We start from the raw sequence: 27,082 nt of genomic DNA, 5'->3' as shown, positions 1-27,082 counted from the left end.
GAAACAGCAGATACGGTATGAACAAGACAGCAAGCATGTTGGTGTATATAAACATTTAGAAGCCCTGCTTTCCACGAGGGGCAGAATGATGACTCTGAGGCCCAGATCTGAAGAGAAGATAAGCAGTTCTCTGCTCTGTGCCAGAGAAGCAATAAGTCTTTGTTGACATTCTCTAGAATCATTATGAAAAACATTTACAACATTTTTTTCTGGTAAGCAATTTATTCTCCATACAGCTTCATTCAGAGATACTAAAATTAAAAAGAGAGTGAGAGAAAGAAGGAAGGAAAATAAAAATGAATTTGGCCAAGTGTTAATAGTATGTTCTAGGACAATATTTGCCAAACATTGAGTGCAATGACTGTACCACCTTTCTGTTGCATGATGCAATTTTCGGTATTATATATCTTAAAATTAACTTCCTTTAAAAACTGAACCTATTTTAGCTTTGTCTTAAAGTTATTCATGAAATAATGAGTTTAATGAGCTTTTATTTTCTAATGGACATGATGATAAATACGTTAGCACGAGGTCTTAGTTGTGTATTACCTAAAATGCAGGCTCATATGGATCATCATAGGGAAACACATAGGAGAAGGTAAGAAAGTAATGAATGAGATCTCTATCACCAATTAAACATAATCCATTACTAATAAGGGCCTTACCTCCTAGGCACATGGTTTATTATATAAACTGCAAGGAATTCTGCTCCCGATCTGCGTGGCGCAGGCTTGGGTCATGACCTCAAGTTCAAAGCACTCAGACCTATGGATTGAGGAACCCCACTGGATTCAATAATAGGTCAGCATTTGACACATAAGAAATAGAGGTTTTTACAGAAACTTGCAGGAAGAATTCTGTCCAAAGGTGAGATGACACAGTTTCTTGACTAGCCTGCTTACCTCGGGCTCCCAAGCCCGACATGGCCTGGGCTCAGTAGACAGCAACAGGATTAGTTGATGGACTGAGCTCACATCAATAACCCATTTGGGTGGTCAAGGCCCAAGCTTAAATAAATGAAATATCTTGTCGTTTGCAGAACCTCAAACCCCAAGAGGATTTCTGGCATTCTGAAAGGGGTTGTTTTCTCCCAGATATTTGTCTTTACTTGTTACATTTTCCTTGGTCCCCATGGTTCTGGAAAACAGGATCTTCCCAATTGCCAGAATAATGTGCAACTGGATATTCTCAGGGCAAGAATGCATTATTTCCTGATGAACTTGAGCTGACAGTTTCCCTCCTGACAAGTACATGTCAAGCAGGCTTGACTGTCCAAAACAACTGGATGTGACCATCATCCCTTCCTTGCTGCCGAGGTGTCTGGCTGGCCTTGCACCAGCAGCCTCCCTTTCCCACCCTCATTGACTGCCTGGAGTCCTCTCAGGGTCTGTGTCTGCCCTTGCCCAGCAGCCCTCATGAACCCACAGTGGTGAGATGCCTGTAGACTCCAGTTCTTGTCTGAGACCTGACATGGGGGCACAGGCAGGGGCTGCGTCACTCACACCATTTTCATGACCAGCAATACTGAATATTCAGCACAATCAGCCAGTTGGTATAGGGTACAGTTTTGCTTTCCAAATAGAATTCTTTGCTTTTTTTTTTTTGAAACTGTAAAGCAATTAGTATATGGTATGTTATAAAAACTACAGAACACTAAGAAGAAAATAAAGCTCACTCATAATCCCACCATTCGGATAACCCCAGAAAATTTTTTGGGTAGGTATCTTATTATTTTTTTGAAAGGGTTGGCAGGGTGGAGTTGATTTGTGGCTGGAACCAGATAGTTGTTTTGTTTTGTTTTTAAAAATTGAGTTATGGTAGCTTTCAGATCAAAAAACAAAGAGACATTAAAAGACTGTCCTCTTCAAAAACTGCGCATAACTCCTCTTTCCTGGCCTGCCCTTACAAAACTCCATTGACATGATTTTAAATTCTCATAATGCCTCACAGTCACAAAGTGTAACTTCCTGGCACAGCTCTCTTGCTTCACAAGGCAGCCATAGATTAAGAGCCAGGGGTGTGTTGGCAGGAAAAGCAGACACAGTGACCTTCTTGCCGCATGGAATCATTATGTCTAGATGCACTCTGAGAGTCTATTTTCGGGTTTTGCATAACTCCAGCTCAGAGGGCCAAACACTCCCTCTCTATACTTGATGGAACTGGAAAGAGGTGAGGAGGGGTTCACAGAGTAAATAATGGGACCCCGGGCTGCCAGTAGTTAGGCTACCCTCTGTGAATTGCCTGTCACTCAGGCACATCATAGCCCCAAGTTCACACACTTGTAACCTAGATTAAGTCCTCGTCAAAGGAAGTAGTTCTAAATGTGTGACCTAAATCCACAATAAAATGTCCTTAAAAATTCTAGAAGCAGAGCTTCCATTAAATTCATTTTTATATATGTAATTTCACTTCTGGATGATTTCATTTCTCCTTTCACAGGTAAAAGGGATATTATCTGCCACCTGATCAGTTCATTCCATTTGTAGTGGGTGCAGGGCACTGAGTTTAGGATAAAAGAACAAAAGGAACCTCACCTTGCGTTCTCCTACAAGCAAGCCCTGGCTCTTTCTCTTGTGCCATATCTGCAGAACCCTGAATCCAAGATCCTCTAGCCGTAGCTCAATTTAGACTAACTAAAATGATAGTCCAGTCCGGCATTCCCTGAAGAACACACCAGCATGTCTTCTGTATACCACACACCAGAATAACCTTAAGATTCTAAGGCTGACATGCTAGTATTGATGAGTCCCAACAGCCCTGAAAGACTGTGGCCTTGAATTAAAAATGGGGTAAGAGGGATTACACAGAGCATAGCACTCTTGATCATGGTGGGGATAGCTGCGTTGGTTCTAATGCCAGAAGAGTTGATCTAATCACTTACTTAGGTGGAGGAGGAGGAAAGGAAGCACACTCTGTCCTGATCTCAATGAAAGGGAAGCCCAGAGGCCTAGATGCAGGCATGGGGCAGGCAGGAGCTGGCCTTACAAGCTGCATGCACCAATTGGCATGCATATGTTACACCTGGAGCAGTGACAAATGGCCCACTGCATTTTCCTGTCTGGTTCAGAGCCACCTGGGAAAACAGCAGGCTGTTGCTAAGGATGCTAGAAAGAGCTGAGCTGTTGGTTTGCAGCCGAACACTGGTCTTCTACTGATCTTTCTGCAAAATTTCAAGCACATTCTGACTGCTTTCTTATCAATGTCAGTGCACTGCTCTTGTGGTAAAGTACTTCCCAGTCTACCCAAAAATTCTTCTCTCTAGGAGGGAGCAGTGTATGTGTAACCTTGAAACATCAAACAGCACTGGTGGGATGGGTTCTTTGCTGGCCAGTTTTGACACCTTGTATAACTTCTTTCTCAGGCTGAGAATAAAACATGATTTGGCACTGGCCAAACTCAGCTGCACACAGTGGGAGGAGCAGGAGTAGGTGGATGAGAGGGAGACAGAGAAAACGGAGGGGGTGGCCAAATAAATGAAAGCCTGATTAGAGAATTGTTAAAATAAAAAGGCTTATCTGTTAAACTGTGACCCCTGAAAAGGACAGAGTACAGGTTTCACAAAAGCAGGAGACCTAACCAGGTGGCAGTGATTCATTGCTGCATTTCTGAATAGGTTGCCATTGGTAAGTGATTTCCATGGGAACATGGCTGGCATCACGAGGATGAGGCCATAGGTCGTCGGGGAAGGGAAGAGAAGTAGGCTCTGCCCACCTTGGCAGCCCCTCTGCCTCAGCGGCCCCCAAACCTCCAAGAGAATCACATGTTAGAGAAAGAGTTCTGTTCTTGGAGGCACAACATCAAAGCCTACACCCTGGCTCTCTACTCACCAAGGTAAATCACTTGGCCTCGCAGACTTTCCTGAGATTTCATGAATGTTTGAAATTAGGGTACTAATACACCCCGAGCCACCTCACCTGGTTGTTTGTGAGTCTAAAACAAGATAATATATATGAATGTGCTTTGTAAGTAGGAACATGCCATGAACAGAGAAGTTTGAACTTTATTGCTATGTTAACCTTCATTCCTGCTCTTTTCCTAGCCTGGGCTACATCTTGTTCCTTTCTTTTTTTTTTTGAGACGGAGTTTCGCTCTTGTTACCCAGGCTGGAGTGCAATGGCGCGATCTCGGCTCACCGCAACCTCCGCCCCCCTGGGTTCAGGCAATTCTCCTGCCTCAGCCTCCTGAGTAGCTGGGATTACAGGCACGCGCCACCGTGCCCAGCTAATTTTTTGTAATTTTTAGTAGAGACGGGGTTTCACCATGTTGACCAGGATGGTCTTGATCTGTTGACCTCGTGATCCACCCGCCTCGGCCTCCCAAAGTGCTGGGATTACAGGCTTGGGTCACCGCGCCTGGCCATTCCTGTCTTTTAAAACTGTCTTACCTCACATCTGGTCAGCCTACCACAATGCACCTTTTGCATCACACTTGAACTCTGACATTGACCATGCCATCTCTCTCGGCTAGGGAGAACAGAAGGATCCTCATACTTACATGGTCACTTCTCATTTTCCCTGGTCCCATCGCCTTCAGACCTGGAACACAGGTTTCATTCTTCCATGAAAATGCTTAATAAAGATATATGACAGGTGATGGGATGATCCATGCAGCAAACCACCATGGCACACGTTTACCTATGCAAAAACCTGCACATCCTGCACATGTACCCCTGAACTTAAAAGTTGAAAAAAGAAAAAAGATATAGAGGAAAAGGTGCAATGATGTTAGAGATACTTAGGTCTATTTGTTATGGCAGCTACCATTATCTGTCTTAACTAATCTAACATATGATAAATACGGTAGAAAATAAAACACAGGCCAATCCCAAGGCTCTTTTCAGGCCTACATGTATGAGAAGTGCATTTTGAATGCCAAATCAACATTAATCTCTTAGATGGAGGTCAAGAAGTGGGAGAAATCTGTTTATTGGCACCTCTATTTGGATAGGAAAACGACTCAAAAGGTTTAAAGGTGAAAATGAGACCAGGAGGATGTCAGTGCTGCCTGGCACTGATGCGGTCACGTGAGCTGCCTGGGCAGTGGTCTAAGCAGGGCCTAACCTGGAAGCAGTCTGGAGCAAGTCTGTACCTCTGCCTTCAACCTTCATACCCAATTCCAGAAATTTCAAGAAGTAATAACAAACTATAGAAATGATCCCCTATAGTAATGAGTTTAGTAACAGGAATAAAGTTTCAGTCCAGCAAAATGAATAATCTCTAGAGATCTGCTGTACCTATAGTCAGAAATAATGTATTGAACACTTAAAACTTTGTTAAGAGGGTACATCTCATGTTAAGTGCTCTTACCGCAATAAAATACAATTTTTAAAAAGAAGAAGAAAAGGTAGGCTCTTCAGGTCTCAATATGTCCTGAAGGATTCTGTGTTATCTCTACAACCAGAGCTGGTTAACAAAGCAAATCAAAAAAGCAAATTCATTTATTCATTCTTCCATCCATTCACTTTTTTTTTTGAGAACTTATTAGGTTTTCCTAGGAAGTTTCTGGTAGTGTAGGGTTCGGCCATTTCAAATCCTACTTTACATTTCCCAAGGAAATGTGGAGGCCACCAAATAGTCTGTAGAATTCCCCAGACCTTCACTGGGGTGACAGAGCCATGAGGACCTAGCACCTTTCCACAACCAATCACGCCCTTGCCCATTCAGGGGAAACCACCTGAGGCCCTAAGTTTGGGGACTGACACTGCAGAATTGGGAACCGCTAGATGTCTTTCTGCTCCCACAGAGTTCTGCGTCATTAATGCTGGCCCAGGATCCATAAGTCGGACCTTTGTTTTACATGAGTGAATCTGCTTCAGAAAGGATTTCTAAAATGTCCTCTGTGAGAGGCTGCATATGTGGGGAGCACAGCCTTCTCTAATGAGACCAATGAAGGCACAATACAAGGCGGTCAGTGACTGAAATGGGGAAAAAATAGCAATAATGGTTTGTCCAGGAACTTTCTCCTCTGAGTTAAATTTTTAGACTTTGAATTCTATGAACAGTCTCTGAGAATAGGTATGCTGCTCTTTGATAGAACATTTCACTGGCTTTTCAGGCGTGTTATAACCAGACAGTGCACTGCATGGTTGATGAACTGACTTAAGAGTATCCTGAATGTTCACAGAAAATGAGGGAAGGTAGGAAATCACACAGTGACCTTCCTTTCCAATGAAAACAGAGCAAATGACTAATTTCAAAACCATTAACATGGAAAAGCGGCATATTTCTTCTGAGAACAGGACACAAAGGCTCTCCAAGGAGATTGCTGGGACATGATTACCAGCAACATTTAAGTTTTCAAAAACACGCCAAGGAGGCTATTCACTAAGAATGTGTAGCGGCAAAGTAGCTGCTTCATTAAACTTAAATAGCCATGGCAGGGCTGTGCTTACAGACCCGCGCTACCAAATTATACATTTCTTTTCTAGATGCTTCACTGACCTCATTATGTGGAGCATAGAATTTGTCATTCCAAATAAAGTGACCATCCAAGTCTTTACAAACATGTCCATCAGGCGCTTGATGAGTCTACAGAGTGAAACATTGGCTGGCCCAATGAATTTTTAAAAATAGGCCTCTTTTTGTTGTTTCATTATTTTCTGCTAGGTGCTCATTGTCACACTTACAGAGCACAGTTAGGCAGTAAGCAGGTGAAATGCCTGTTTCTGAGCATGAGGGAGGTTTTGATTCGGGGTAATAGCATATTCTTGAGAAATGTGTAAACCCCAATGATGAATCTGAAGGAGAAAAAAACCTGACTAGCATAAGGCAAGTCGGATCTGGCGTGAGTTACTATAATGCGTTCCCATTCTCAGTGTCCTACCTTAAAGTTATATTCAGAGTTACTAATCATTTCTCATCCACATGATTAATTCTGATTCTCAGGCATAAGAAGTATCCAAAGCATCAGACAGATTTTTTTTTTCATTTAAAATCACTGTATTTTCTCTTTAGCCAGGTAAAATCCTCTAGTTCTGCTGAAGGCAAATAAAGTAACAATTATCATATTTAGACATATTTTTCCCCTCAAGAAGCACTCATGAAATTAATTCAGATTTTGGAGGCTATCCATTTTTCATTTAATTTTAATTATATAGATGAAAAATGGCAATTAAAAATCCCACAACAAGCCTATGTGTTCAAAGACACAGTGACAGCTGAATTGCACTTGTAAATAACAACTGGCTTCTACACATGGAACTCCACTGAGCTGGGGGAGGGAGGTTGTACAGATGAGTTCTGGGGGCTCAGGAACAATGAGAGCACATCAGAAAGTTTAAATATCAAGTTCAAAAACTCAGAGGAGCAGGCAAAACATGATGAGACATTCATGGGGCATTACTCAGAGATGAAAAATTAAAATGTACTCTTCAAATGATATTCAGTGTGACCAGCACCAAACAGCTACCTGTTCAGCATGCATAAGAAAAGGCATGAAGGGTACAGCGTGCTGGCCAGGATATCTGATAACACAAGAGGAAAACATCTCAGCCACAATGAAAGCTAAATATGTTCTAAGGACTCAATGTTCCCCATTTGTTTTTAGGCTCATACACATTTTTAAAAATCAGCATCCAAGCGAAAGCCTATCATGAAGGAAGTTGATTTGGGATTCATTTCCAAGTTGTACCTCACCTTCTTCTGTATAAGCAATCTAGTATTAGCTAGACAGATGTGCCAATTCTTAACCCAAGCCTCCAGAAGCCTAGAATAAACCAGTTGTTAGCTTATTTTAAATCAGGATTCCTTGGAACTTTCCTCTTCCCTGTTTCACCCGACCACAGGGAGGCTGCAGTCTTGTCCTTCGGTCGGGTAGTCTAAACTCTGTATTGGGCTCAGGTAGGCTGGACCTCCCTGTGAGTCCCCTGCAGCACTTTCAGGCCCACAAGGACCCGCAACATATTTGACTGCATTACCTTCCATTTACACACAAGGATAAGCAAAGTCACTCCGCTTGCCAAGGAATATGAAGGCAAATGCAGACTAAAGACTAAACCTCCTTGGACTTTGCATTTCAGCCCCCTTGTAGGCATGATAGATGGACTCTCTATCAAATGCTACATAATATCAAACATCTTCAAAACACTGATTGTTCTTTCATACATGCTCTACAGAAACAAACCTGAGTGTTTCTTTATGGCCTTTTTACACATTTAGCTTTTGCGTAAGGAGCTGTCTGGGACCCTTGAGACTGAGGACACTGAGCCCTGGTTTTAGGTCAGGGAGACCTGGCTTCAAACTACCACTCAGTGCTTACCAACAGGAAAGTTACTTGATGGTGAGCCTGTTTCCCTGGACACCGGTGACCTGAGGTAGGTGGGGGCCTGGCATGTAGAGGGCTCTTGATAATGGGAAGTACTTAAGTCTGTAGCACAACAGGTTCAGCTCACAACAGTGGGGCCAGGGCAGTGGGACAAGAGGCCCCCTCCAGATCCCACCTCTAGGTTCTTCACTCAGCCCACCCTCCTCTACAATTCTCATTACCCTTATCCCCATCTTCCCAAGCCAATAGCTCATGAAGATACAACTACTGACATTTGCTTTGACAGCCTACTATAAGCCAAGTGTGTAAAAAATAGGTAAAAAAATCAAAGAAACTCCCCCTGGAATTACTGTCCTTGGCCTTAGACATGGCTTCCCTCCTCTAAACCCCAACACATACACACAGACACACACACGAAACATAGATTCTTTTTTATTGGCTCCCTAAAATGGGTCCAGTCTTTTAAATAATCAAGACACAAACAAGCACAAGAACAAAGTAACACATAGCCAAGGACCGAGTTACCTGAGATCACTTTATCACTTACTCTCTGCACAGCCTGTATCCTGGATGCTTATGGCCCATGAAATCGATGGAGAATAGGGTCTCTCTCCTGGTATTGATACTTATTTTCTATATACCTCAATGCAAAGCACTTATAAACCTCTTTAGGGAACCTCTGAGGTGCTATTATTTTCTAACTGGAGCACATGCCCCCTCCGTGCACTTGCTCTCTGGCTGGGACCTGTCTGCCTGTATGGGCACAGCATGCATCATGGCCTGGGTGGCGGTATCAGTTCCCTGCATTTTGGTACCAAGTGGCCTCTCTTCCGCACCCCCACCTGTTGGAGTGCTGGCTCCATCTGGACTTTTCCAGTAGGAGGACTGGTGCACTGTCTCCACAATCCTCCTGGGAAGCCAAGTGTGTAAGGCCTGTTAGAAATACCCACAGTGTGTCAGCTTACACAGAACATCCCCTTAAGTCACTTAGCCACTCAGAAGGAAGGTCCTGAATCAAATATCTATTTGGTTCTGTTTGGTTTTCTTTTGTAGGCCCAACCCTGCCAAAAATAATGGGTAAGATTTCTTACCTGGATTCAGCCTGTTTGATAGAAACAGAAACTGAATTAAATTATTATCCAAGGCAAAATAACTAAATAATATACAGAGGTCTACCATTATACATTTTTATCTGATGGTACTTTTCCTTCAGAACAGCCAAACAAAATTATACTATTAATAGTAATAGTGTGAGTGTATTTTTCTGTTTTCATAGCACTCTTCATTTTCCATCTTCTAAGTGCTTAATAAATACAGTGGGCCTTTACTGCCTTCTAGGGTGAAAATAACACTTACGCCCCCACGGAGCTCATTCATTTGTTTTATGGGCTTAAAAAATCTCTAGTGTGTCACAAATTAACACAATGTTCCCGAGGACTGTGTTTTATTCTTGAATCTCCAATTTCACTAATAAATGTGAAAAATACATGTAGCCAGATAAGTCCCAGGAGACTAGCCACTGCAGATGCTGAAGAAAGCAAGTTATTCCAGCTAAGATCAGCATTAACTTCAACACCAGAGACTGTTTCCCAAATTCTCCTTCAATTGCTTGATATAAGGCAAGGAACTTGGTTTTCAGTGACCAACTAGAAAATTCAACAGAAATAGAGTTATTTTTAATTTAAGTAAAGGAGATTGTCAAAAAGAAAAACAAAGTTGAATTATCAGATAATGACCTTTTTCTAGTCTGAGCTCCTATCTTGCTTCTAGGCCATGGACCCCCCTACTACCATACCTGAGAGAGATTTGCTATTGTTTTCCTTAATATTTTTATTATGAAAAGTGTCAAACAAATAAAACATGACAGTAAACCCACATATATCTTATCATCCCAATCAAAAAATATTTTTATGCCAATATTTTTATTTTACTTTTTGAATTTCCTTCCCTTTGTTTACAAAAATTATTTACATAATTACAAGAGAGTATATATATGTCAAACTAAAAATTAATCAAGATTTTGTCACATTTATTTCACCTATCCTTGCTTCTTTCCTTTTTATTATGATTTTAAGACAAATCCCAGAAATCAGTAATTTCACCCCATATACTTCAGTATGAATTTCTAAAAATATGAAAATTTCTCATACAACCACAAAGTCATTATTATTTTTTTTTTTGAGAGAAGGAAAGAAAAAAATGAGTAAAGGAGAGAAAGAAAGAGGAAGAGAGAGAGGGAGGATGAATGGAAATATTGCTTTATTCTGAAAAAAAAAGTGGGTATTAATAATGGCCAATCAATGTTTCATTTAAACCTATGAGTAGGTGTGATGTGGTATGGACAAGAATGTATATTTTATGTATTTGAAGTGGAGAGCTCTATAAATATTTATTAAGTTTACTTGTTCCGGATCTGAGTTCGAGTCCTTGATATCCTTATTAATTTTCTGTCTCATTGAATCTAAGTCTCTATGTATCTGGGTGTTAGGATCGTTAGCTCTTGTTGTTGTATTGATCCTTTTACCACTATATCTTTGTTGCTTTAAAATCTATTTTATCCGCTATGAGAATTGCAACTCCTGCTATTTATTTATTTATTTATTTTTGCTCTCCATTTGGTTCAAAATCTTTCTCCATTCCTTTGTTTTGAGTCTTTGTGTATCCTTGCATGTGAAACAGGTCTGGATGTAACATGCCGTTGGGTTTTGGCTGTGTCTTTTGATTGGGGGATTTAGTAGATTTAAATTTAGGGTTACTGCCATTTGATGTTAATTGGCTGTTTTATCCATTCGTTGATGAAAATTCTTCTTTATGTTGGTGCTCTTTACTTTTTGGTATATTTTTAGTAAGGCTAATACTGGCTGTTTCTTTCTGTGTGTAATGCCTCTTTCAGAAGCTCTTGTAAAGCAGGCCTGGTGGTAATAAAATCTCTGAGTACTTGCTTGTTCATAAAAGATTTTATTTTTCCTTCAGTTATGAAGCTTAGTTTGGCTGGATATGAAATTCTGGGCTGAAGGTTCTGTTCTTTGAGGATGTTGAATATTGGCCCCCACTCTCTTCTGGCTTGTAGAGTTTCTGCTGGGAGATCTGCTGTAAGTCTGATAGGCTTTCCTTTGTGGGTAACCTGACCTTTCTCTCTGGCTGCCCTTAGTATTTTCTCCTTTGTTTCAACCCTGGTGAATCTAACGATTATGTGCCTTGGGGTAGCTCTTCTTGAGGAATATCTTTGTGGTGTTCTCTGTATTACCTGGGGTTGAATATTGACCTGCTTTGCTAGTTCAGGAAAATATTCCTGAATAATATCCTGAAGGGTATTTTCCAGCTTGGATTCATTCTCTCCGTCACATTCAGGTGCACCTATCAAACGTAAATTTGGTCTTTTCACATAGTCCCACATTTCTTGGAGACTTTGCTCATTCCTTTTTATCCTTTTATCTCTTATCTTGTCTTCTTGTTTTCTTTCATTAAGTTGGACTTTGACCTCTGTTATCCTTTCTTCTGCTTGAACAATTCGAGTGTTTAAACCTGTGCATACTTCTCGGAGTTCCTGTATTGTATTTTCAGTTCCATTAATTCACTTATATTCCTCTCTAAGTTGTCTATTCTCAATAGGATTTCGTCAAACCTTTTTTCAAAGTTCCTAGTTTCTTTACATTGGGCAACAACATGTTCTTTTAACTCACAGAAGTTTCTTATTATCCATTCCCTGAAGAGTGATTCTGTTATTGGGATGCGCTCGTTCTCCATCAAGCCTTGTTCCATTGTTGATGTGGAACTGTGATCATCTTTAGAGGGAGAGGCGTTCTGATTTTGAGTATTCTCAGCCTTTTTACGCTGGTTTCTTCCTATCATTGTAAATTTATCCTCCTGTCGTCTTTGAAATTACCAACTTTCAGATTAGGTCTCTTGAATGGACGTCCAAGTTGTTAGTTCGCAGGGCCAGAACGGCTGCGTTAAGACTGATGGTGCTTTTCTGCCCAGGTTTCTCCTGTCTGGCTTCCTTCCTGTGTCCGTAATGGGCGACTCTGCCTTCCTGGGGCTCCAAACCTCGGTCAGAAGGGGAACCAGTCTAGTTTACTCTGCGCCGAGAGCTGCCGCGCTGAGGTGCTGTCACAGCCGCTGCACTGGTCTCTGGAGTCATGCTGGGGACCCATGTGGGTCCTCCAAACCTCGGTCAGAAGGGGAGCTGGCCCTGTTTACTCTGCTCCGAGAGCTACTGCGCCGAGGTGCCAGGGAAACCGCTGCGCTGGCCACAAGAGTCGCGCTGGTGACCCGTGGGGCTCCTCCACTGGGGATCTTCTGTTCCGTGAGCGACCAGAATTTGTCTGAAAGTGTGGCGTCCTCTAGTTCTCTGTGCTTTGACTGAGAGCTGCAATCCTGAGCTGTTATCGATCGGCCATCTTGGATCGTTCCGCACAAAGTCATTATTTTACCTAACAAACTTGATATTTCCTTGGTATCATCTACTATCCACACTGTATTTAAATTTCCCCAACTGCCTAGAAAAATATTTTGGTTTGTTTAAATGACCCGAACAACCTGTACACATCACATTTGGATGTTATTCATTGTGTGTCCCTCTCACTCATGCATAGCCCCTCACTTTCTTCTCAACCCATTATCTGTTGAAGAAATTCATGTAGAGGTCCTCTAGAGTGCTGTCCTACTCTCCACTTTTTGTTTGTTTGTTTTTTGAGACAGAGTCTTGCCCTGTTGCCAAGGCTGGAGTGCTGTGGTGTTATCTTGGCTCATTGCAACCTCTGCCTCCCAGGTTCAAGTGATTCTCCTGCCTCAGCCTTCTCCCGAGTAGCTGGGACTACAGGTGTGTGCCACCATGCCAGGCTAATTTTTTTTTTTTTTTTGTATTTTTAGTAGAGATGGTGTTTCACTGTGTTAGCCAGGATGGTCTCTATCTCCTGACCTCGTGATCCACCCACTTTGGCCTCCCAAAGTGTTGGGATTACAGGAGTGAACCACTGTGCCTGGCCTCACTTTTCAAATTTGTCTATCTTCTTGTGTTACCATTTCACTTGTTCCTCTCTACCCTGTATTTTCTGGAACCCCAGGATTGGCTTGATTCATTTCAGATTCAAAACTCTCAGGCAATACTAGCTCATAGGTGGTACTGTTTACTTCTTGGTGCATCACATCAGATGGCAAGTAATGAATGGCTGTCCCACTTTTGGAGGGTTCAGAGAAGTCCCCACTTAGACATTTCTAAAGGTCTAATGATTCCATCCACTGACGACAGCTGCCTGATCAATTATTTCATTTGGGGGCTATCCAATTATGCTTTTCCAATTCTAACTTCCCTTCCACATTTAGTAACAAAGCACTTTCCTTGATCAACCAGTGTAATCTGGTTATCCTGAAATACGTCTTACACAAAAAAGCCACGAGCACTGCTTAATTCTTTCCTATGATTGCCAGTCTTCAGTATGGAATGGGTACCTTAGTTATGTTCTATAAAACTGAGTTGTATTTGTTGTTGTTTGATATAGCTTGGCTGTGTCCTCACCCAAATCTCATCTTGAATTGTAGCTCCCATAATTCCCACATATTGTGGGAGGGACCTGTCAGGAGGTAATTGAATCATGGGGGAAGGTCTTTCCCATGCTGTTCTCATGATAGTGAATAAGTCTCATGAGATCTGATGATTTTCTTTTCTTTTTTATTGTACAAACTGTAAGAAATGGCATTAAGAGATCTGATGATTTTATAAAGGGGAGTTCCCCATACATGCTCTTTTATGCCATGCAAGATATGACTGTGCTCCTCCTTTGCTTTCTGCCATGATTGTGAGGCCTCCCCAGCCATGTGGAACTGTGAGTCTATTAAACCTCTTTCCTTTATAAATTTCCCAGCCTCAGATATGTTTTTATTAGCAGCATGAGAACAGACTAATACACTATTCTTAAATATCCACCTGTCATTATTGAAATTAAAAAAAAAAAAACACCAGACCACTATACCATAAGAAACCCTTCTTAATTATAGAGAAGATCTGAATTTGTGATCTAAAGGGACACAAAGCAAGTTAGGGCATCATTCCTGTCATTTTGCAGCAATCTTGGAAGGAAGGCCAGGTGCTATTTTCCTTGCCTGCTCTGGTATCTAAGACTTTTGTCCTTATGGTAGATATAGTCTTTTCTTAGGTCCAACACTCCTTAATGACCTTTTATATTTACCTGTCCCTTAGAAAAAGTGAGAACAATTCTAAAACATTATCTTTTTTTGCCTATTGCTGCACATATCACTTGGTGCCACTTGCCCCTGCAGAACTCCACTCTATTTTATTTATGGGATACATCTGAAGGTGGCCAAAACCTGTGGAAGGGGGTCAAGAGAACTAACACCTCTGTAGACTGACTACTCAAGGTCATCATGCCTGTATAGCTTGGGCTTTATGATTCAGCAGGCAGCCATTCCCACCCAGAAAAGCCTGCAGGTGCCATCTGGCAGAACCACACCCTGCTCCAGCACCATGCTGGTGACACATTAACACTCTGGGCAAGCTTCCACTGTGGGAAAGATCTTTACATGCATGAGAAACATCTTCCTTTCCTTCTTCTCACTAACAAGGGTGAAAACACTTAGGCGTTCATAGGAATTCCCCACAGAAGCATTTATAAGCCTTCTTGAACAATGGCTGACAAGTGTCTCCTCGCCTGACAGCAATCCAGGGTCTTTCTTTTTTTGTTCTCTAAGAGAAGGGGCATTTTCTGTCCATTATTGCCTTGTTTTAGTGACAGGCATCTGTCAGTTAGATATTAAGACCGAGTGATAATGGGAAGATCATATACTGGCTCTGTCCACATACTCTGAGAGGGAAGCATTCATGAAAAATGTGTATTTTGGGAAATCTAGATGCTCGTGTGCCCATCTGCATTTCTATTTAGTTTGAAATTTAGTGTGGAATAGTAAAGCAGTGAAAAAACAAATAACGTAGGGGTGGGCTCCGAGGAGATTCCTAAATGGTTTTGCAGATACCAGCGTGGGGCTTGTTGCATTAAGAAGGAGGGTTAGGAAATGCATGCCAAGGAGGCTGGCCAGGATGGAAGTGATTTTTTTTTTTTGAGATGAGTCTCGCTCTGTCGCCAGGCTGGAGTACAGTGGCGCTATCTCGGCTCACTGCAACTTCTGCCTCCCAGGTTCAAGCAATTCTCCTGCCTCAGCCTCTGGAATAGCTGGGACTACAGGCACACACCACCACACCCAGCTAATTTTTGTATTTTTAGTAGAGACGGGGTTTCACCATGTTGGCCAGGATGGTCTCGATCTCTTAACCTTGTGATCTGTCCGCCTCAGCCTCCCAAAAGTGCTGGGATTACAGGCGTGAACCACTGTGCCCGGCTGGAATTGTTTTGTTGTTGTTGCTGTTGTTGTTGTTTTGGCTTCCCTAGAACTCCATAAGAACTGCTGAACCAATGAACTGGCAGGAAACAGCTTACATGAATCTGTAAGTGAAGGACTTTACCACATTTTGAAAAAGAGCAAATACTTCCTTATAATACCAAGGTAAAAGGAAAGTGCACACTATAACTTTCATCTGCTGATTCCAACACGTCTAGAAACCAGGCACTCTCTTCATCTTGTTTACACATGCTCAGCACAGGACCCACTTAGATGCTTACTGGGTACACAGTGGGAAATAAGGTTTCTAATAAAATAAAACAAAACAGGGACATGCTAAAGGGGAAATATACTACGTTTGGATATATGGGTCATAAGGATCTGAACATTAGAAAGAGGCCAGAACATACTGTATCATGATTTTTATTAAGTTCTACTTCAAGGTGACATAGAATATGCATCCTGTTCACTAGCGGAGAAAATGCAACCAAAGCTAATTCATGATGATAGTACATACATACACAAACAAAGCATGCTGATGTCTCTAGCCTGGTCTATTCATAAACTAGACTCATTTCTTAGATTTACAAATGATGATCACTATGGTAAATTCAATAATAGAATTTTCTGCTGTATGCCTGGCATTCTCTTCAGTATCTCTTTAAAGCCCTTAAGTGGTTTCGATTTACATAAACCTAAAAGCTGGGAGAATTAAAAATTACACAAATAATGAAGATGAGTTCCTAGGTGAATTACCCATTACTGTGGAGGTTTTTGGATATTTTCATTAAAAAGAGCAAAAAGGCCGTCTAAAGATACTTGTGTATCTACAAATGATTGTAAAGTCATTCTCTTTATTTCCTTCCAACTCCCATAAGCCTCTTTTATTAGCTTCAAGGAATGAAGCTCCAATCTGCTTCAGTAAACTGCATTATTTTTTAAACTACAAAAACATACGCGATTTCTTTACATGAGCAATCTTCTTTAATGGCAATGCAGTCACTGGGAAGACTGCATTCAAAGGCATAGTTTACAGAACTTCCCCCAACCTGATCATCTCTACCTTCTTCTTCTTCTTCTTCTTCTTCTTCTTCTTCTTCTTGTTTTTTTTAACAATATTATTAGGACCCACTGCTTTTTCACAAGTGCTTGGCATACAGTGGGCATTTAAATATACTTGCTGACTCACTAAATGAATAAATTCACTATCATGATATCAAAGTGTATATCCAGGTTAAGTGCCACAATCACAGGGCTAACACAGAACTCTTACTTAGAAATACATATCTTCTATCTGACTTAACTTCTAAGCAGTCTAGTATTCACTTTGCTATTTGATGGTTTTTTTTTCATGAATTTTTGGATAATCCTTATGTTCATTAGTAAACTTGAAATCAGGCACTCAGATCTAGGGGTTATTTAGGAAAATTAAGAGGCAGGCCATGAACCTGAACTCTTGACTTAGTGATGGCTTGCAAGCATCCCTAAAACAAAGCATCTTCAATTCCCTTTCCTACTTACACATAAGTCTCTTTAAGTTGGTATGGAGAGTATTGTTGAAAAAGAAGAATGAAGAAAGGAAGGAAGAGAGGGGAAGAAAGAAAAAGAAAACAATAAATGATGAAATGAGTGGATACAGAGCTAAAATAGTTCCATTTTCCATCAATTCAGGACATGTTGAAAGTGTAGAAAAGGAGGATCTCAGGCTCAAAGATCTTCTCAACCTGTCTACCAAGCCCAGGTCCTGATGTGCTGTGTGAGGAAGAGTGTGAGCATTGTGGGAGCTGTGTTTCTGGCTCCCCTGATTTGAAACTCATGTATATATATTTTCCCACTGGGAATAAAATGGCTGGGTATAGTTGAAATGGTATCATTACTTCTATATTCAGAAATATGATTAAGTGATTGAGCTTTTATGAGTTGGTTCAAATAGCCACATTTAACTATTAGTTGGGATTGACAGGCAGGCAAAGGTGGCACAGCAGTGTAAGTGTGATGGATAATTTTATGTGTCATCTTGACTGGGCCATAAGATGCCCAGATATTTGGTCTGGGAGTTTCTGTGAGGGTGTTTTTGGATAAGTTTAACATTTAATATTTAAACTGATAGGCCGAGTAAAGAAGTTTGCCCTCCCTAATGTGAGTAGGCCTCCCCCGATCAGGTGAAGGTCTGAATAGAACAAAAATGCTGACCCTTCTCCAAATAAGAAGGAATTCCTTCTGCCTGACCGCCTTTCAGCTGGGACAGCTGAACTCCTTGCCCTTGAACTCAAACTGAAACATGGGTTCTTCTTGGGTCTTGAGCTGCTGGTGTTTGGACTAGAACCACGTCACTGACTCTCTTGGATCTCCAGCTTGCTAGAGAAATAGATATATATGTTCCTGTTGGTTTTGTTTCTCTGGAGAATCCTAACTAACAGAGCAGAAAACACCAAAGAGTCGATCTAAAATGTACAAATGTATATATGGCTTTAATATATGTATATACATGTGTGTATATACATTACACATGCACATATGTCTTTAAAAGTCATTAAGTAAAATTTAAGCAAATTCTCAGTTACCTTCTTGGTGATGCTCAGGCTACATAGGAAGTAATCTATAATCCCTGATAAACAGCAAAAGAGTATTTGCTGGGGTGTGCTGGGCAGAGGTGACACAGGCTCTTCTGAGGGTGGGTGATGACCTTCACACCTCCAGAAAACCAATTTGGCAGTATGTATGAAAAACCTTAAGATGGCTGTGATTTTCCTTTTAGAAACTGATTTTTAGGACGTAATGTTTGAGCCTTTTTAAAAAAGGAATTTGTCTTAGGAACACAATCAGAAATGCAAACAAAGATTTATGCACAATCTGCAGTGTTTTTTAATACTCTGCAACACTCCTTTCTAGTAGCACAACATGAGATAATCATCCAACAGTCAGAGAAAGGTTAATATAATACATAGTGTATCCATATTCTAGACCATCAGTGAGGCCACTAACATGAGTTTATAACAAATGTTTAATAGCAATGGAAAATACAATAGAAGGCTAAGTGAAAAAGTTAGATAAATATTTATACTTGTAATTTCAAGAATAATTCAAAGAAAGAAAGATGATATATCAGTATGTGAATAGTGGTTCTTTCTGGGTAACAAGTGATTCTTATTTTACTTTCATTGTTTCTGCTTTTTGTATTTTTGAAATTTTCTAAAATAAATTTTTACTATATTTAGAAAAAACAGTTGAGCAAATAGCATTTTATAACCCTCAGGAGGGAAAGCATATTAAACTGCCTCCTGAGAAAACAAACAATAAACACAAGCAAAACCAGAGCAAGCAACCAAAACTCAAAAAAGCACATGCCCTCGCCATAAATAATCCAAAAGCAACCACAGAATTTCCTTTATTCTGTAGGTGCAGAAAGGACATTACAGATCTCCAGGGAAGGAAATTCAACAATTTCTCCGCAGCAGTCTCCTCCTAGAAACAGCTGGTTTAGTGGGAAGACCCCTGGGTCAGGCCCCAGAGGTCCCAGGCTCTTTGCTGCACTGCAGGTTGGCATTGGGGCCACCAGTGTGTCATTTGCTCTCCCTCAGCTTTGGGTCTCTCAGCAGTAATACATAAAAACTAAATCAGCTTCTGCGAGCTACACCAGGCTTTGTCTGAATAAAATGAAGTGACAAATTCACAAACGCCCCCAGCTACAGAGCACTGCAGCAATGTAACAGTCATCAGTGGTCACCACCACCGAGTTCATGCCTGAACCCTCCAGTGGCCCTCTGTCCCACTTGGGAGCAGTCACAGATGTCAACAGTAGACAGACAATGACCCAGACAGGATATACTCTTTTTTCCTCATACATACACAATGTGTCTAAATTAACATCTAACCTTTTTAACTAGAAATATGCCAATTTAAATTAAAAGTCCATATATTTCACAGATGTCATATTCTTGCTAGAGAAGACAAATTATAAACAGGAGCTAGCAGCAATAATCTGCCAAATTTTATAAAGCATCATTTATCATTCCTCTTTGGAATTTATATATCCAAATTGTCTAGCCAGCAATTGTATATTTAAACCATATGGCCTTATGAGAATTGGTGGGTATAGTCACCTGTTTTATAAGTGAGGAAACTAAAGCAAAGGGATTTTATAATTTTCTCAGTACCCTAAAGTTAGTGGAAGAACCTGATTAACTCAATTTCTGACCCAAATTTCTATGACTTGCTATCACTATTATTATTTAATACTGACTAAATGCATATACTATGCAAGGTGACCTTGGTTGTTGTTTTTGGGGTGAGGGTAGGATGAGAAAAAAGAATAGGGTAATTCTGTTTAATTCTTTTAAATAATTAAAAAAGCTTTCTTTTCTCAGGGTAGAGTTAACAAAGTAGGTGATTTCTGCAGTTATGACAAGCATATTCAAAAAAACTCCCGAGTTTCCTAATAACACTGAGTAGAATTGAAGGCGTAAGAGAAAGTATCTGTTCTTTTGATAAGATTCAAATTTTGAAACAGAGAGTCCTGGTATTTAATGCTTGGGCAAGACCATGTGTAATGGCTGCAGAATTTCATGACTAAATTTTACAATATATAGTTGCAGCAGCTATCACTGACATTGATGAGTACCTCAGAATTTTTCAATCCACATTTTGCTAACTTAGAGGAGAACGGAATATAATTCTCAGCTCTGTTGATCTGATTCTTTTTTGTTTTGGGACAGTCTTGCTCTGCTACTCAGCCTGGAGTGCAGTGGTGTAATCTGGGCTCTTGCAATCTCTGCCTCCCGGGTTCAAGCGATTTTGATGCCTCAGCCTCCCGAGTAGCTGGGATTACAGGTGTGTGCCATCACGCCTGGCTAAGTTTTGTATTTTTAGTAGAGACGGAGTTTTACCTTGTTGGCCAAGCTGGTCTCAAATTCCTGGCCTCATGTAATCTGCCCACCTCTGCCTCCCAAAGTGCTGGGATTAAGGTGTGAATCACTGTGCCTGGTCTATTCATCTGATTCTAGAGAACTTTGTTGTTGTTTTTAAAAGCTAGGAGTTAACGTGTAGGGCAAAAAAGCAAAAAATAAATTATAAAAAACCCTTAAAGTCAAATAACTTTCCTTAGTATTCCCCAAGTCTCACACTGTGGATACAATTTCTCTTTATATTTGTGAGTCATCACACATTTTTCTAGGTATTACAACTCATTCACTTCCTACCTTGTGCAATGATCTAATTTTCCCCCCATAGCACTTGTAGGCAAGAAAGTTCTGGGAGCTGTGCTACTGAATTACGGAAAATTAGGATGTGGTTTGAGGAAAATCACTTCACATGTGCATTACAATGAAAAAAATGTAATGTTTCCTCAGTTTTGCAGATGCCAAAATAAAGAATTTTCCTTATTTCTTATACATAACAAGAAAAACCATATAGTGATTTCCTTTTGCTATTAAAGTCAAGTATTTGGGGAGTGGAGGAAGAGATCTAAGAGGAAGAAGAGGTCTAAGATTGTCCTGTCACTGAAGGAAAATGAATTCTGTGGATACATTTGTCACTACAGTTGCAAATGGCTCTTTTTCTTAGAAAACCTTAGAAAGATTGCCAGAGGTTTCTCCCTTCCTGGATACTGTGTAATAATAGCACATGTACAGATTCCTGTTAGCATTGATTCTGCAACAAACATAACCTTATGATAGGGTTGATTATAACAGGTGACCTCAACTAAATGTTAGTATTATTTATTCATTGACAACCCCAGCCCCTTGAGTATACCTTCCCTAGATATGCAAAGGTTAGGATCAACATCTCTCCTCCATAATACCCTCTTCATGCCCTTTCATTTGAAAGGAAAGTTTCCCTAAAGTGTTATAAGTTGTTCGGCAAGGGTTGACAAAATGTCCAGGAGCATTTGGGTAGGAGAACACTTACGAACACCCTGGCTACTACCCATTCTTCATTTCTTCTATCCTGGGTGATCAACCTTCACTGTGATTCTTTTTGGAACACACTACAGTATTAGTACATAAAACACAGAAATGTACTACCTGAGAAGGACTGGAAGAAATTATTGCCAGCACTTTGTAAATGCTTAATTGTAATTTTAACACCAGAGATTCATCAGGATTAAAGGTAGTTAAACCCCAAATCTAAGACTTGAATAGAAAGGAAATTTAAATACAGCCAATTCTTGTTATTTACAGTAGTTATGTTCTGTAGGTTGTTGACAGCACTGCATTAGTGAATACTGAACAATTGCTCTTAGAGAAAATGCAGAATTAGGTTCCTACAGACTGCTGGCCACAACATTTTCATTTACCAATAAATACAGAACCTTGTTTATGTGGGTCTCTGTTTGAAGACACCTTATTTAATATATATTGTTGATTCATTAACACTGAACTCATAAGCAACAGCACCGTAACTCGTGCATGAACAAAGCTTACCTAACACATGTATTTTCTCCATAAGGCGTATCACAAATTTCTTGTGCTTAGGAACACTAGCCAGCACTTCAGCACTACCCTTAGGCACTAAACAGTGAGATCACCAACAAAATGCACAAAAATGTAGAAGATGTGGCACTAAGTGGACCACAGAAAGAGCGCTTTTTAATGTGTCATAGCTAAAACAAGAAAGCAGATCACTGCCTTGTTTGACCTCAGCTGCATGTAGGGTGACTCGAATTTTTCACCACAGGGCTGTGTGTCCATGAATGACTGAAATTGCTTCAAGTATTGGTTTTGGGATTACAAATAAATTTTAGCAAGTAGGTGAATTCACAAATATGGAATCCATGAATAATGAGGAGTGACTATCAATTCCACCTCTTATCTAATAGATCATGCTTGTTTATCTCCTTTTCTCCTAATAGCCTCAATTAATCTTTCATGTTAAACAAGGAGAAATATTTTGATGCTAGATGGCCATTATAGTTGCAGTGATCTGTATATATATTTTTAAATTTTTTGGTCTGTTTTTGAGATGGAGTCTTGCTTTGTTGCCCAGGTTGGAGTGTAGTAGTGTGATTCTGGCTCACAGCAACCTTTGCCTCCTAGGCACACAGCTAAGTTTTGTATTTTAGTAGAGATAGGGTTTTGCCATGTTGGCCAGGCTGCTCTTGAACACGTGACCTCAAGTGATCCACCCACCTGGGCCTCCCAAAGTGCTGAGATTATAGGCGTAAGCCACTGTGCCTAGCCTAATTTGTTTCTTAATTTTTAATTTTTGTGGGTACATGGTAGCTGTATATATTTGTGGAGTACATGAGATATTTTGATATAAGCATGCAATGTCCACATCATGGATAATGGGATATCCATCCCCTCAAACATTTATCTTTTGTGTTATAAATAACCCACTTATACTCTTGCAACTGTATATTGTTTAACGCTTTTTGTTTTTTAAGTAAATGAAAGTCAGAGACTTTAATTTTCAAAAATTAATGAACGTGACATGGATGGTAGAAAATATAAAACCACAAGTTCACAAAATTTCTTCCATTTCCCTGTTTTAGAAAGAAATAGGGAAAGTGTTGAGCCTGAATTATCATTTGAGCAAATACAAGAGTTAATTTTTATAATGCATCACAATTTATTCTGGCTCAAAGAAGGTATGTTTAGAATTTGGTAGAAGAATGACAAACAATTATACATATTCCAGAAAAGGAGAGCTGCTGAACTGAACACATAAAAAATTAGGCCTCTGTCTCCTTAAAAATTTTTGTGGTGAGCTGTATTTTAGAGGCTTTTTAACCCTGCAGGTAGGATTAGAAATTCAGACCTATTTTTAAGAAGTTATTGTATTCTCTAAAACTTTGGAGGAAAATTATGACACCATCCATCCAACAATGAGGTGTGATAAATAGAAAAAAACGGGTGGGAAAATTTACACTTGTTAAAAACAGTTTTCAGAATTATGCTTTGGTTTTCAAAACTGAAGTCAAAGTATGTGTTATATGTGTTAATAGTCCCCTGTGGAGTAGAATCTGAATAAGGCAGGACTGACTTGCATCTAGGTCTAGGACTGCATTAAAGTAAGATTCTAGCAAAGTAAGCGTTTACATTTGGGTCTGACCCCAGGAAAGCATATTCGTTCACTTCTTGGTTCGCTGGTGAGAGCAACATGGAAGCCTCTGGAGGCCTACTGCTGGTGGAGCTACCAGCAGGTACCATGACCCCATTGCCACTGTTGTTTCCATTCAAACACTTGGCATATGGAAGAGGTCTTGGAAGGAAATGAGAGTCAGGTCCTGTAAGGTATAAGGATACAGTGAGAGTATCTCATATCTAATAAGAATGAATGGTTGATCTCAGTTAATCTAAGCAGCCATGGGCAGTATGTTCATTCCTGGTTTACAGAATCATGGTACTGAGACTCAAGGTTGCAATCTTCCTGCCCAGTGCTTCTTACATAAAATTAACTTCATAACCCCATCGCAGCAGTTATCTTAGTGACCGAAAAGAAGCCTTCTTGAGCACTTTGAGCTATTTAATCACATTGTAACTTAAAAAAAAATGGCATTACAACACTGTTTCTCATGTGGCTTAAGAAGCAATGAAAACCTTGAAAGCCCCACTATGGCCATCATAGCATTTACTGATTAAATCTTAACTTTTTTGAGAATCTATTAGTTATTCTAGGTCAGGAGTCAGCAAACCTTTTCTGTAAAGGGCCAGATAGCAAATATTTTAGGCTTGGCAGACCAAACAGTCTGTCACAACTCTACTCAACTCTGCCATGGTAGCATGAAAACTGCTACAAAGGCTGGGCGCAGTGTCTCATGCCTGTAGTTCCAGCACTTTAGAAGGCCTAGGCGGGTGGATCACGAGGTCAGGAGTTCAAGACCAGCCTGACCAACATAGTGAAAACTCGTCTCTACTAAAAATACAAAAATTAGCTGGGCATGGCGGCATGCGCCTGTAATCCCAGCTACTCAGGAGGCTGAGGTAGGAGACTCGCTTGGACCTGGGAGATGGAGGTTGTGGTGAGCTGAGATCGTGCCACTGCTCTCCAGCCTGGGTGACAGAGCCAGACTGTCTCAAAAAAAAAGAAAAAAAGGAAATAGCTGCAAATATTAAACAAGTATGGTTATATTTTAATAAAACTTAAATCTTGGATATTAAAATTCAAATTTAATGTAATTCTTTGTTTTAGTTTTGTAAGAAAAGTTAAGAATGCAAAACTACTCTCTTAGTTTGAAAAAGCAGATATAATCCCTGACCTATAGAAGTTGACCATCTAAAACAATAAATGTTACAGACATATAAATAAAATAGATAAATAACTATACACCAGACACAATAAGATAATAGTTTAGGATAGATCGTTTATATTAGATGTTTGACATCTCAAGTTTTACTGATGACTATCTTAGGTCATTTAAAGCCACCAGTTAATTTACATGAAGAAAGGAAATTATCAGAGCTTTCCATGAGAAAAATCCAAGTGGTTATTGCCTTTTATTCTAACTCTATGACTATCTTGGGACTGTTCTCTGACATGTGTTTTGAAACTTTCTCAGAAATGCCACTTACTAAAACATTCCCAAATGCAAATGCTAGATAGCCCTGTATCACTACTGTACTAACAGCACTACACTGTTGGCAAGGTTTTCTTTTTCTATGATTTACACCAATAAAGGATGCTAAAATTCCTCAGTGTCAAACACTGAAAGAAAGAGAAAGTAATAAAGTATATAAAAATAATATTGAGGCCGGGCATGGTGGCTCATGCCTGTAATCCCAGCACACTAGGAGGCTGAGGCGGGTGGATCACTTGAGGTCAGGAGTTCAAGATCAGCCTGGCCAACATGGTGAAACCCCGTCTCTACTAAAAATACAAAAATTAGCCCAGTGTGGTGGCAGGCACCTGTAATCCCAGCTATTTGGGACACTGAGGCAGGAAAATAACTTGAACCCTGGAGAAAGAGGTTGCAGTAAGCCGAGATTTCACCACTGCACTCAGCCTGGGCAACAGAGCTCAATGATACTGATGCATGATGCCCATACTGGTAATCCCAGAACTTCGGGAGGCCAAGGTGGGAGGATTGTTGGAGCCCAGAATATCGAGACCAGCTTGGAAAACATAGGGAGATCCTGTCTATACAAAATAATTTTTAAAAACCCCACAAGTCTGTAAATGTAATCCATCACATAAATAGAACAGAAGACAAAAACCACATGATTATCTCAATAGATGCAGAGAAGACCTTCAATAAAATTCAACAGCCCTGTATGCTATAAACTCTCAATAAACCAGGTATCGATGGAACTTATCACAAAATAATAAAAGCTATTTGCAACAAACCCACAGCCAACATCATACTGAATGGGCAAAAACTGGAAGCATTCCCTATGAAATGTGGCACTAGGCAAGGATGCCCTCTCTCACCACTCCTATTCAATATAGTATTGGAAGTTCTAGCCAGAGCAATCAGGCAAGAAAAAGAAATAAAAGGTATTCAATTAGGAAAGGAGGAAGTTAAATTGTCTCTATTTGCAGATGACATGATCGTATATCTAGAAGACTCTAATCTCTTGAAACTGATAAGCAACTTCAGCAAAGTCTCAGGATACAAAATCAATGTGCAGAAATCACAAGCATTCCTATGCACCAATAACAGACTAACAGAGAGCCAAATCAAGGACGAACTCCTATTCACAATTGCTACAAAGAGAATAAAATACCTAGTATTTTATACAACTAACAAAGGATGTAAAGGACCTCTTCAAGGAAAACTACAAACCACTGCTCAAGGAAATAAGAAAGAACACAAACAGATGCAAAAAACATTCTATGCTCATGGTTAGGAGGAATCAATTTTGTGAAAATGGCCATACTGCCCAAAGTAATTTATAGATTCAACGCAATCCGCATCAAGCTACCTATGACCCTCTTCACAGAACTGGAAAAAACCACCTTAAACTTCATATGGAACCAAAAGAGAGCCGGCATAGCCAAGTCAATTCTAAGCAAAAAGAACAAAGCTGGAGGCCTCATGCTACCTGACTTCAAACTATACTGCAAGGCTGCAGTAATCAAAACAGCATAGTACTGGTACCAAAACAGAGATATAGACCAATGGAACAGAACAGAGGCAGGCCTTGGAGGCAATGCCACACATCTCTGATCTTTGACAAACCTGAAAAAAAGAAGCCATAGGGAAAGGATTCCCTGTTTAATAAACGGTGTTGGGAAAACTGGCTAGCCATGTACAGAAAGCAGAAACTGGACCCCTTCCTGACACTTTACATTAAAATTAACTCCAGTTGGATTAAAGACTTAAACGTAAGTCCTAACACCGTAAAAACCCTAGAAGGAAACCTAGGCAATATCATTCAGGACATAGGCATAGGCAAGGACTCCATGACTAAAACACCAAAAGCAATGACAACAAAAGCCAAAATAGACCAATGGGATCTAATTAAACTTCAGAGCTTCTGTACAGCAAAAGAAACTGTCATTAGAGTGAACTGGCAACCAACAGAAC

The 27,082-nt window shown here is 40.2% G+C and overlaps 1 protein-coding gene across 4 annotated transcripts in view; it reads right to left on the bottom strand.

The window, feature by feature from the left end:
* MARCHF3 (membrane associated ring-CH-type finger 3) overlaps nt 1-27,082 on the bottom strand; it is a 151,622-nt gene that overhangs the window by 38,214 nt on the left and 86,326 nt on the right. Inside the window, exon 1 of one of the 4 annotated variants that reach the window (XM_078364942.1) lies at nt 666-11,996. The exons of the other annotated variants lie outside the window; for them this stretch is intronic. The gene's annotated coding sequence lies outside the window, so the exon portion shown is untranslated. Of the gene's footprint in view, nt 1-665; nt 11,997-27,082 lie in introns of those variants that run through there. 4 annotated transcript variants of the gene reach the window in all.

This window comes from Callithrix jacchus, chromosome 2 (assembly GCF_049354715.1).
Source record: "Callithrix jacchus isolate 240 chromosome 2, calJac240_pri, whole genome shotgun sequence".
NCBI classification, from domain to species: Eukaryota; Metazoa; Chordata; class Mammalia; order Primates; family Cebidae; genus Callithrix; species Callithrix jacchus.
The sequence above is the reverse complement of the archived record's forward strand: the minus strand, read 5'-3'. Positions and strand labels throughout refer to the sequence as shown.